Genomic DNA, 12,080 nt, shown 5'->3' with positions numbered 1-12,080 from the left:
GTTATGATTTGGTTCAGTTAGTTAATTGAAATATGAGAGATTTCTTTATTTAGTCTGTGTTAAAAAGGGCTTATTGCCTTAGCCAGCTAGTTGCTATTACCAAAATTAAAAACTATATAAATTATATAAAGCTATCCACAGAGGCCAGCGTAAAAATGACTGCCCCTGCTGAGGACAAAATGATGTCTTTGGTTGAATTGTGAGCTACAAAATAACAGCAAGAGATTAAATTATTTTCTGGACCATTATTAAAGGATTAAAGGTAGGTCCCAAATCTCTGTTGACCAGACTCATTTTCTCCTCGATGGTTGGTATGTCTTTGCTCGATTTTGAGTTGTTTATTGCAGAGGAAATTGCTGCAATGTTAAATAAAGCTAAGAGTGGCAAAGAGTGAATCTCATTTATTGTTTTTGTCTGTTGGTTTGGTTTATCTACCAGTGTCAGAGTCAGCTTTGCGATATGTTACAAATGATCAAATTTTTAATATGTTAATACCTTAACTCATTTTAAAGATGCTTAAGAGAAGATTTAAAGATAGCTTGCCATTCCCTTATAGTCATTAACATTTTTAGAGCTGAAAGCCTGAGTCTTCAGAGCGGTTTCTTCCATGTGTGAGGGTAGGAGGGTTGAGACCCAAGAAAAGGTTTCATCATAGAGTTTGTCCTTAGATATAAGCCTTCAATTTCTCTCCTAAGAAACAATATCTTAAAAGAAAGCCCAAAGGATAACCTTTTAAGAGAAAGCGAGAGCGTCTCTCTGTTGGACCATTCGACTTGGCCCACGATGGAATCGTATCACACAAAAATTGAATAGCTTCAGATGTAATGAAATTGGGTCATCTCCTACCATCATGACTGATCAGAAACTGCGCCAAAATCAGTGGGAGTGGGGAAAACCCATGGAAATGACTACAGAGCTCAGATATGTTTTACTGGGTGCTCAATTCAATGATACTTTAAGCAGATATCCTTCTTTAGTTGTTCTGAGTCCAGAAGAAATAGATTTTCCAGGCTGAATATAAGAGAAATGAAATAAGTGCAATTATATTTTGTTTTTAATAATTTTTTTCTGGTTTTAAAAATAATAGGGAAGGGGCGCCTGGGCGGCTCAGTAGGTTAAGTGTCCTACTTCAGCTCAGGTCATGATCTCAGGGTTTGTGAGTTCTAGCCCTGTGTCGTGTTCTGTGCTGACAGCTCAGAGCCTGGAACCTGCTTTGGTTTCTGTGTCTCCCTCTCTCTCTGCCCCCTCCCCCACTCATACTCTGTTTCTCTCTCCTTCAAAAATAAATAAACATCAAAAAAAAATAGGGAAATTATAAGTCACTTATAGAAGAAAATAAAAATCACTTTTATTTCTACTACCCTGTGATTCATTCATCCAGTAGCAGGCGTAGATGAATTAACTGAAGTGATAGCAGTAACTACCAGAGGCACCTCCACCCTCATGGAGTGGGCAGTCTCACAGCAGGAGAGAGACAGTGAAATAAAGTGAGGTCTTCACATTGCACACGGCATCAGAGGGCATGATTCACATGCAATTTTATGAGACTTTTATGCCCTCCAACTGTGTAATGTGGCCCGAGGAAGGGGAGTTGGGGAATCTTGATGACAGCAAGGGAGGAAGTAGGTGTTGGGGGCCATGGCTTGGGCTTGCAAAGAAGAACATTAAAGACTTAAAGATGGTGGTATGAGAAGGAAGAGAATTCTGGGCAGCAGAAACAGCCTGTGCAAAGAGAAGAGAATGTTTGGCAAATCTGAAAGCTGGAAAGAAGGCCAGCATGATCTTGCTAGCATCCGTACAAGGACAATAGCAGAAGAAACCTATAAAGGAATAGAGAGCGACTTATGGAATGGGCATGATATGCAGCCTTTGGAGAGTTTTGAGCTGAGGAATCTGACTCACATTTTTAAAAGCTTACTTTTAGCTGCTGTGTAGAGAATAGACTATGAGAATGGAAGCCAGGAGGCCTATTAGGATCCTAATGCAGTAATCCAGGTGAAAAATGATGGTGTTTCTGACCAGGGTGTTAGCATTGGCGAACAGTTTTTAGGTTCTGGATATGTTTGGAATAAAAGGCCAACTAAATTACTTTTCCCATAACATATAAAATAGAACAAAGAATAAAAATTACTTCTAATTTTCCTTATCATCATAATGGAGCATATCTTTCTATACTTTTGTATGGATTCATGTGTGTGCTCTACATATAAGATATTTTGAGGTTATAATCTGAAATCACCGACCAATGTATGCATTTTTTCACTTACTATAGCACATATGATGACATAAGGATATTCTACTTAATTTGTAAATGTTAGTTGAGAATATGATATTTAAACAGAACTTATGTAGCATTCCACAAATAGAATATATTACCCAGTATGTAGAATTGAGAATCGGGTTGGTTCTCTCAGAGATTGGGTGGTAGCCAGCAGAAGTCTTTCAGAGAAGGGACTGCTTATGTTTGCTATGCTTTCATCTTGCCACTGCACAGACCCTTAGCCTGGGAGATTTGCTGAAGGGTTTGGTCCCCAGGTTGGGTGAGCAAGCCAAGACTTAGCTGGTCAGAGCCAGACAAGGGTACCCTCTTTCTCAAAATTACCCTGACACCCCTCCTACACTGACTGGGCTCTGCTCACCTAACACAGACCGAGGCAGGCAGCTCATGCAGGTGTCCACTTGTCTCATCATTGTTCCTGAGATGTGGAGCAGTCCCGATATGCATTTCCACAGCTGTCTCTGCACAGTGAGTGTTATCTAGGCTGTGCCGGAACCTCTTGCATGTGGTTGCATCCCTTTCAATCTGGTGTATTTACCACCACAATGACCAGAAATGACAACTGTCCTCTGGTATACATGTATGGCTCCCAGCGCATCCTTTTCTGAACTAGAATATAACTTTTCAGAGCTTCACATGGGTGATTATGTCCATGTATTCATACCATTTTACCTGGAAGTTTCTGAAACTCTGTGTGTGTGTGTGTGTGTGTGTGTGTATAAATTACAGCATCAAATGGAAGGTCCAAGTCATAAGGTAATTTACTTCTTAACTTACTGTTGAATAATTATATTGACCTATTTCCTTGTGGCTTTGAGATATCTTTTTTATGACTATTTCTGACATACAAAATAAATTTCAATCAGAATTGAATCACATTTTATTAATTAGATGGTATTGCAAGTTGTATGATGGGTCTTACTACTCCAAGTTGGGACTTGCCATTTATTTCATATTAGAAAGACAGGTGCTGTTCAGATTTCAAGACATACACAGCTCATCCTGGAAAATGAAGGCCTTGCCTAGAGGAGAGTAGGCCATCACTGGCTTTGATAGAGAAAGATGCCTACACAGGATTAGGTCCCTCCTGACTTCTGCCGTGATGCAGGTTAAGCAAGAGGAGAATGACCATCTACTTTTGCCATTGCCAAAGTTTCCCTCTAGCCATCAATTCATTCCACACATGGAATGCCTATGTTTTTTAAGGCACTGTTCTAGGGTCAGAGGAGTTAACAGTGAATAAAACATAAATTCTAGTCTCATGGGGTTTACTATCTGTTTAGGAAGAAGACAGAAAACACATACATACCAAGTCAGATGCTTACTGAGGGCCAACTATGTAGAAAGCAGGGTAATAGGATGAAGAATGAAGCGAAGGTGCCATATTATATAAAATGATCAAGGGAACCCTCTTTGCTAAGGTGGTACATGTGCAGAGAGCTACAGAAAGCCAGGAAGTAAGTCCTATGTCTATCTAGAGGAAGCTTGCTTCAGGTAGAGGGAAATAAATTGCTAGGCTCCCAGGTGTGAGGACTCTGGCCTCCTGGAGGGACAGCAAGGAGGCCATTGTGGATGTAGCAGAGTGAGCAGTGGAGCATGGTGGGATGAGCGAGGTGGTAGTTGGATCGTACTGGGTCTTGGATCCTTTCTTGCCTGCCATACTACCATTATTACTTTGTTCTTACAAATCTTGAAGATGTTTCTATCTTCCAGAACTCTCTTTTAGAACAGAAATGCCCCCAAGGAGGGCAAGACCTTAAGCTCATTATCATTTTGATGTTAATTTTGAAGTTCTCCAAGTGAACTTCTTGGAGATTCATGGATAACCAGCAAAAATTTGATTAAAAAAGGAGTGTCTAGGTGGTGAATTAAGGAGGGGCAAGGTTATTAGGGAAAAGAGTGTGATAATATAGGTTGAGAAGATAACAAAACACTCTTAATTTTTATTGAAGACAATTCTGTCTTGCTTCCCAAATTAATTCCCCTTTAAGCCTCCCTTTCTTTATAGGAGGGCTCAAGTTCTGGTCTACAGTACACACTCCATTCTCCAGCCAAATGCTGCCATTTGCTTGGAGCCAATGATCTTTCTCCTAGGCTCAGAGGGAGGTGCGTTCTGTAGTCTAAGCCAGTCATTACAGTTCTATCTCCCCCATTAAGGAATGTGTTAGGAAAATGCATGTGACTCATTTTGCCCAATGAAACAAGAGGAACGGACTCTTGGGGACAGGAGCTTCTAGTAAGATTTCTTACATTTTTTAAAAGGTACCGGAGGATAAAGTAGCTTCTTGAGGATACTGGTGGGTGACGATAACATGGCCAAAATTGTTGTAGTCACCTTGTGATCAAGAGGATGGATATCAACACATTGAAGATGGCTTTCCATGGGTCCTTGAATGACCCAGGTACGACCCACTGCTGGGTACCTGCCTCTTGCTGCAGAAGGGAATTCCAGAGTCCACACCAAAAGAGGAGAAATCTCAAAACATATATGATATATTATATGTGAAATATATATGACGTATATGACAAATATCAAAACCACCTACACATCCATCAAGTAGAGAATTATAGAATATGATAATTACATATTATGTCCCCATTAAGTGGTGTGTTCAAAGAAAATGCTCACAATATGTTGTCAGAAGAAAGAAGTGCACAAAAATATAGTATTTTATCCAGACCTTACATACCTGAACAGAATGAAATATATACTCATTATTTATAGAGAAAAAGCTAGATGCAAATAAAGTAAATGTTAAAAGCAGTTACCTCTGTGTAACAGGATTAGATATGGTTAGATATGTTATTTTTTTATATAGTTTTTATATAATTGTATACTGTTTTGCATTTCAACATTTTATAATGAAAAAGAGTTTTTACAGTCGGATTAAAAAACTATTAATTTTTTGGAACTCAGAGGATGTTCCTCATACCTCATGGACCTTCTCTAATACAATTTTCCAAGTATTGTAATCCTTTCCATGAACTGAGAGACTCTGGTCCCTCAGTCTGCCTTTACCTCACTCCAGCTGCTATGTCAGGCTCTTACCTCCATTTGACCTTATGGAACCCAGAGCTGTAAGCACTAGTACCTTAAAAACTGGTGAGAATTTCCTGCCGTCCATTTGTCCATTGCATTTCTCTGTCTGGTGTGGCCAGACAGCATAGGCCTCCAGTGAGTATGAGATGGTCAACTCAAAGGTGGCCTGGCTCTCTTCTGTGGCAGTCTGCCCTTGTCTTCATGAGGTGCATAGTCATCCCATGGTGAACCCCAGGCTTCATCGAGGTCTACTCTTAGGTTAGGACACTACCCACTGATGATCCAGACTAAACAGGAGGACAAAGGCAGGGGCTCCTGCAAATATGTTTTGTTTTCCAAGGGCCAAGACAGCATAAGACTTACGCATGCAGATGGCATTGCTCAGATTTCTGCATAGCACAAATTAGGATTCTAGTCAGCTTGAGTCATACAGAGGCTCGGGGCCTCTAAGCTAATTTATGGTGACCTGCAGAGGCTAAAAATGAGGCAGAATCTGGACTGTCCTACTAATTATGAGACTACGGGAATGGCTCCTGAGTCATTGGTGAGGTAGGATTTTTAGAGCTGAAATGTTTAATATTTTAGAATATATATCAAGGCACAATCTTGGTTGTCCTTTTTCCTGGTTTAAGCATAACATGTAATCAGTTAGCCAAAATATAGTAAGGTGGTCTTGGTGTACGGCTTATCTGTCCTATGATAGGAAACAATATAAATGGTGGTGGTATAGGTACTCTGTATGTTCACATGTGAATAGTTGGCTGATGTGACTGTCCGTATGTCAGTATGGTGATGTCTTGAGTCATTAGAGTCTGGGTTCCCCCAAATTCAGAGCCTGAGGCAAGGGTTCAGATAGTTTGTTTGAGATGTGATTCCCAGAAGCAGGAGTGGGGCACAGGGGAGGGGATGGAGAAAAGTCCATTTTAATGGTGTGTTGTCAAGGCCACTGCTAAAGAGTGCAGGGGAAAAAAAATGAGGTTGATCAATGGGGTTCAGTTTTACAGAGGTGTCCTAAGATGGTATGGAGTGCTTCCAGAATTGTCTGCCTCAAGGCTGGGAGGCAGGAGCATTTCTCTACTAGCTCCTGTTCTCCGCTGATTTGGCGTTGCTTTGGTGTACTCACCCTGAACCTTCAGCCTGCGCTTGCCCACCAGCCCACTGCCTCTGTCAGCCACCTCTGAGAGATGGTACAGGGCATTTGCAAGGTGAGCCTGTGCTTGCACGAACTGTTCCCCAGAGGTGAGGTGGCCAAAGGAATGTGGCTTTGGTCCACTAAGTGTTCCTGGGGTTTTGTATTAAAATAATACACCTTGACTTGCAGCCCTTAGAAATAATATTTTGGGGCTCAGAGCTTAATGCTAATTAGGTTTGACCTATGTAGTCTGTATTTTATTTCCTTAAGTACTTATTATGTTCTAGGTGCTGGGGAAACAGAAATGAACAGGATACATTTTAAAGATTCCCGTTTGTTACAGGCGATAAGCTCGTTACAATTAAATGTATTACCTACGCAAATTAGGCATGGATAGAATGCCTAAGGTGGTTTTGTGGGGAGTTGTTTTATTTCCAGAGATTTATTTTAGTTCTACAAAGATTACCTCATTCAGTTACACACACACACACACACACACACACCCCTACCTATATATATGTGTATAGATATGTGCATATTCCCATGTGCCCATATGTGTGTGTACAAAATCCTTTCGTTCAGAAGAGGAATGGTTTTCTTCTTTATATGAATTATTCCTCCTTATTGTTAACATTTGAATCTAGAAGCATTATAAGACTCATGGAGTGCAAAATGATCACACAATAATAGACTGGTTTTACTGAAAGTGTATTTTCTTCTCAATTCGTATTTATGCTTTGGATGCTTTTACATTTTTTGGTTTCATGGAAGTTATGTTCATTGAAAAAATAAAAAGCATCCATGAGGCTTCTTCCTAGGTTAGAATTTGTATTCGGCCAAAGAAAACCTGTGCACCTGCCACTAAAATGCATCCACTTCTGGGGTGGAATGTACCAGCTGTTCCCAGCCTCGGCCGGCACCAGGCAGTTCGGGGCCGAGAATGAGGCATCATATCCCAGGCAGATTAAACTGGTGGGGAAATTTCAAGTCGACAGAATGCAATTACCCAAATTGAAATTAGGCCAGGGGCATATCAGGAGGCCCTTCCCATCTGTTGGGGAAAAGGATCACTAGATATTTAACAAGGGCAAGTGGTCAGGATCTTAGTTCTAGGAGTCGTTTAAAAGGCAGGCACTTAAAAAATGCTAAGGGAAAACTGTACCTTGTATAAAAATCATATCCTTTCACTGGAAAATAAATAACATAAGGCCTTGAGAAGATCAGCCTTTTCCTGCTCTGGGAGGAAAGAAATGTTTATGGATGAGGAGGTTAAACATTTCTACATCAGCTTCTCTTAGCAAGGCCGCGGTATAATGGACAATTGGTTATCCTGGATTTGACAAAAAAAGATTTCCCAGGCCAAACATATTGAATCCAATACATTTATCCCTCGTCAGAATGGATAAATCCTCCCATTGTGACCTCATGGAATAACGCTATATGATTTTTCTAGGGACCGTGATATAACATTGTTTCTTTACAAAGAAAATAAGCTAATTTTTAAAGTTATAAGCAAAGATAAATAAGCTGGATTTGGACAGCAAGTTTTCCCAGATACTATGGTGGTGATTGCATTGTTAGAAGCCTGGGATCCACAGGTCCACGTCGGCACAGGGGTCCCTGCCTGTTTCCCTGCCCCTGGTAACATGTGTGCCTTTCTCCCAAGAGGGGAGAGAAGATTGTCTCAATCTCCAGACTAACATGACCTCAAGAATTGGCACAGGCTCCCCACCCCTTAGAGAGATGAAGCACGGGCATGTCACACCAGATCGTGGTTGGAGTGGGAGTCCGTTACACTGCGAACCAGACCAGCTTCCCTATGTTCCTTTCAATAATTTGTCCTCTTTAGAGACTGAGAGAATTCAATGTTTTCAGCCTAAGGAAGGGATAAGAGAGAGAGACATCTCTGGGCCAGATGTGTCCTTTTCCAACTGATGCTTTTGGGAGATGGGCTGTCCTGGGTTCCTACGAGTCACTCCTCAAAGCAGGGCATCAGGGAGCCTTCTCTGTACCCTCCCTGCAAGGGACTGTTTGATGCCAAGCAGGTAATCCTGACAAGCTCTCAATTCTCTTTCCCACTGGATGTAGAGACGAAGGAAGAGAGATGAGCTGGTAAGGGGTCTTATTCGGCATTATTTGTTTTTCCTTTCCTTTGTTGGAATGGTTCACTTTTTCTTTAATTATTTTGGGGAGAGCGCAAGTGGGGGAGGGGTAATGAGAGGGGAACAGAGATCCTAAGCAGGTTCTGTCCTGACAGGCTAACAGCTGAGAGCCTGATCTGGGGCTTGAACTCATGAACTGCCAGATCATGACCTGAGCCAAAGTTGGATGCTCAACCGATCCAGCCACCCAGGCGCCTCTGGAATGGTTCACTTTTAACTCCTTTGCGTGAAGAGGCAACATGCTTGAGAATCTGACAGTATGGCCACTGCTGGAGGGGATAAGGCAAGGTTAACTGACAAACTTAGTGCACCTGTCCTTGTGGGGAGAGAGGAAGCTACAGGCAGGCCATCAACACACACAGTTACTTGCAGCATCTCTGTCTTTCCTCTGCACACACACAAATAATGTCACCATGTATCTGTCATTGTGGCAGTTAGGGTAGGAGATCAGGAGTCCAAAAGTCCGGTGGCTTCAAACTGGTTTCCCCTGCCCTGAAATACCAAACCTTCCTAGAAGGTCTGCTTAGATGGGCTCATTCTGACCAGTGGCCCATCCTGGCCATAAGTGAACACTGCTTTTTTTTTTTTAATGTTTTATTTATTTCTGAGAGAGAGAGAGAGTGTGTGTGAGCAGGGAAGGGTCAGAGAGAGAGAGAGATACAGAATCCGAAAACAGGCTCCAGGCTCTGAGCTAGCCGTCAGCATAGAGCCCAACGTGGGGCTCGAACCCATGAACCATGAGATCATGACCTGAGCCAAAGTCGGACTCTTAACCGACTGAGCCACCCAGGTGCCCCTACCTTTATTTATTTTTGAGAGAGAGAGAGGCAGAGCACAAGCGGGGGAGGGGCAGAGAGAGGGGAACACAGAATCTGAAGCAGGCTCCAGGCTCTGAGCTGTCAGCACAGAGTCTGATGCGGAGCTCGAACCCACGAACTGCGAGATCATGACCTGAGCTTAAGTCGTAAGTCTAACTGGCTGAGCCACCCAGGCACCCCTACATGAACACTGTTTTTAACTAAGAACAGGTGTAAGCATTTGATTGTACTTGCTAAATTCTGACCTGAGCTCTACTTTTTTTTAAACTAATTGGCCAGAACCGATTTCTTTACTTCTTTGTTTTTTCTTTCTTGATAATTTGTGAGTAACAAAGTTTATCTTTCACAGAGGAAAACAGAGAAGTTATTAGTTAATGTTGATCCAGAGCTCTGCAAATGTTAAGACTTGTCATTATTATTTAGAGGTTTAGCTTGTACTAATTACTTCTTAGTTTTACTAGCCCTATATAACAAGCTACCTTCTGCACATTTTATGTGAAAGACAGTTTTCTGAAAGGATGAAAGTTGTTGGAGCAGAGAATGAAATAGGTGCTAAGTTTTATTTCCCACTAAATAATTCTCCTCAAGGTGGGTAAACTTTCAGTAGTTAAATTACTAAAAATGAAGATTCTCCGCCACAAGAACAAATCTCCAAGAGACAATTATTTGTCTGTGTTCTTAGCATTTATGAGTCTCAGTAAACAGTCAGTACATTTATGTTCCCCCCATTACCTTTGGTCATAAACTTCCTTAAAGAAAAACGAATAATTATGTTTCCTGACTGCATAATGAGCATAAACATGCAGGATGCTGAAAGCCCCTGGGTGGGATGGATCATGCCCCTAGACTTCCAGGGATTGAGCTGTTTTCGAGGCACTGGCCAAAGTGTCAAGCTAACCGTATGGCCGTGATTTAGTGCTGTTCACAGAGATGTCATCTCTAGAAGGCAAATCATAATTTGTGGGGCTATTTTTGGAATTGGGGCCTCCCAGCCTGCAGCTGCTGGGAACGGCAGAGAGTTGCACAGAGCCCCTGGCTCAAGCGTGTCAAGCTTCTGCGGTTGGCCTGTACCTTGCCGTCCACTCCAGGGGCCAGCCAGTGTAACCCCGTAGCCAAAAACACACAGTCTCATCTTAGTTCAACAATTGTATCCTGGTATCAGAGTCAGGAAGGGACCGTGAGTGCCCTCATTACAACCTACATTTTACACACATGAGGCTCTGGCTGGGGAATCCATCTCGCCAAGGTCAGTCAACAACCTACAGCCTCACGTGTCCTGGCTTTGGGTTTGGTACTCTTAAGTACTGCCCTTGGGGTCAGGAAGGTTGACTATAGGTTAGTGGGTAAGGAATAGACAAAGACAAGAGAATGAGTTACGAACACAAGAACAGCAAATTTGAGGGGATTACATTTTTCCTTTGTAGTTCATGTGAGTTTCATTATTCCTTGTATCACAATCAGAAAACACATCAGTGCAACTTTTCCACCACTAGAAATGTGCAAATGGAAATGAAAGGAAATATGACAATTGTATATTTTATAGATCAGCACTTTTCAAACTGTCTGTCATGAAAGACAGCTTTTTGTTTATTTCTCATTGACCTTAGCTGGATTTCTGTAATGTACAATAGAAATTGGTAGAAAAATGAAGTGCAAAACAACAGACCTTCAAAATACAAGTCCAATCTTTTATTACTTGTGAGACAAGAGACATAAAATTCTTCTGACAAATTACTGTAAAGTGGCTGGACGCAGATTCTCAATCCCTGTAGGCACTGCATGGACACAGGAGTGCTGGCAGATTAGCACTTTGTAGACCACACTTTGGGTAGCATTGTCCTTGATCTCCTTTCCTGTTGTATTTTGTACATGTGTCTGGTTCTCTAAATTGGAACTTTCTGATGTCAGGGATTCCGGGATCTGGACATCTGTTGTTCTTGACAGATACTTTATTAGGTTGAATAACGAGAAAAAAAAGTATAAATGTTCCCTCATGTCAAAAAAGAAAAAAAAAAACAAATTTGCTGTTATAACAAAACTAGAGACCCTGGTATAGTGTTTGGATTCATATCAGGAACACAGCTGGGATATAAGTCTCCTAAAGAGGAAACTTCATTCGGGGACATTTGTGATTTACCTGGTTTGAGTGTAAAGATGATTGAAAACATTAAGCATTGCTAGTAGTCATTAAATTTGAATTCTCTACCAATTCTTGTGTCCTCTGAAAGGCCTCTAAACCATCTCAGTGCCTCAAATAAGAATAAGTTTGCCAGCTTTAGGAAATAAAAATACATAACACCCAGGTAGATTTGAATCTCAGACAAGCATTGAGTACTTTGTACAATTATGGCCCAAATATTTCATGAGACATACCATGTGCAATATTTGGGACACATTGTATTAAATATACATGGTTTGTCTGAAATTCAAGTTTAACTTGGGATCTTGTATTTTATCTAGTAATTCTTTTTTTTAATTATGAAAACATTTTTAAATGTTTATTTTTTATTTTGAGAGAGAGAGATCACGAGCAGGGGAGGGGCAGAGAAAGAGGGAGAGAGAGAATCCCAAGCAGGCTTTGCTTTGTCAGCATGGAGCCCGATGTGGGGATCAAACCCGCTAACTGTGAGGTCATGACCTGAGCCAAAAC

Source organism: Hyaena hyaena, unplaced genomic scaffold (assembly GCF_003009895.1).
Source record: "Hyaena hyaena isolate Hyena2069 unplaced genomic scaffold, ASM300989v1 scaffold_216, whole genome shotgun sequence".
Taxonomy (NCBI): domain Eukaryota; kingdom Metazoa; phylum Chordata; class Mammalia; order Carnivora; family Hyaenidae; genus Hyaena; species Hyaena hyaena.
The sequence above is the reverse complement of the archived record's forward strand: the minus strand, read 5'-3'. Positions refer to the sequence as shown.